Below are 1,636 nucleotides of genomic sequence, written 5' to 3'. Positions count from 1 at the left end.
GTCTACCTATCATACCACCACTAAAAATTCACTATTAATTTTGCTGGGCCACATACGAAAACCAAAAAGAATTGTCATATTAACCCAAACAATATTTAAAAGACAAAATAGAAGAATTAGTTCACGGACTCAAGCTTCCTACTGTAAAAGGGCCAAACACTAAAATTGAGATATAACAAATAAATTATTTAGATGCTAATATATAATAAATCACTGACATTAACTAAATGTGATTTTTTTAAATACTTTAATAAAAAAAATTCTACTGAAAATGATATAATAACTCAATCATAGTAATATAATAGAAGCAAAAAGTCAAACAAAAATTATTTACAAATTAACTAACCAATAACTTAAATTAATAAAATAGTATATCTCATACGCACCTTTTGCAAATGTGAACCTAAAACACAAATTACAAAATTATATAAAAAATAATAACATAGATCATAAGTAAAGAATATCCCGCCCGTAGGGCGGGCCGACCCTAGTGTAAATATATAATATAAGAATTATATATACAATAATAAGTAAATACACAATTTAAAAAAAAAATAGAAAAAGTACATTAAACCTTAAACATATATCTTAAAATGTAAAATATTGTTATTAAGTAAGCATATAATATACTAAAATAATATTAATAAGTAAATACATAATATAAAAAATGAAAAAATTACATTAAGAACTAAACATCTATCTTAAAATGTAAAAAAAAAAATAAAGAATGGAAATATTACAGTAGACATCTATCTTATCTATACTAATAAAAGGGACTAATCGAGGCTCCAGGGAGCGTCCACGTCGTTTTAGAGATCCTCTTCGAAAAGAAGCCATGTGGCATGACTAATATTATTACCTTATTACATTAAATCATATTACCATACTACACATTATTACCATATATACGTTAAATCATACGAAAATATAAGTAAATATACATTTAAATATGTAAATATATAATATAAGAATTATATATATACAATAATAAGTAAATACACAATTTAAAAATATATATAATAAACGAAAAATAATATCTATACTAATAAAATGGACTAATCGAGGCTCCAGAGAGCGTCCACGTTGTTTTAGAGACCCTCTTCGAAAAGAAGCCACATGGCATGACTAATAGTATTACTTTATTACATTAAATCATATTACCATACTACACATTATTACCATATATATGTTAAATCATACGAAAATATAAGTAAATATACATTTAAATATGTAAATATATAATATAAGAATTATATATATATAATAATAAGTAAATACACAATTTAAAAATATATATAATATACAAAAAATAATATTAATAAGTAAATACATAATAAAAAATAGAAAAAATATATTAAGCATTAAAAATTTATCTTAAAATGTAAATACACAATTTAAAAAAAAATAGAAAAGTACATTAAACCTTAAGCATCTATCTTAAAATGTAAAATATTGATATTAAGTAAACATATAATATACTAAAATAATATTAATAAGTAAATACATAATATAAAAAATGAAAAAATTACATTAAGAACTAAACATCTATCTTAAAATGTAAATAAAAAAAATAAAGAATGGAAATATTACATTAGACATCTATCTTATCTATACTAATAAAAGAAACCTTTTGAGT

This window comes from Brassica oleracea, chromosome C7 (genome assembly GCF_000695525.1).
Source record: "Brassica oleracea var. oleracea cultivar TO1000 chromosome C7, BOL, whole genome shotgun sequence".
In the NCBI taxonomy this organism is placed as follows: domain Eukaryota; kingdom Viridiplantae; phylum Streptophyta; class Magnoliopsida; order Brassicales; family Brassicaceae; genus Brassica; species Brassica oleracea.
The sequence above is the reverse complement of the archived record's forward strand: the minus strand, read 5'-3'. Positions refer to the sequence as shown.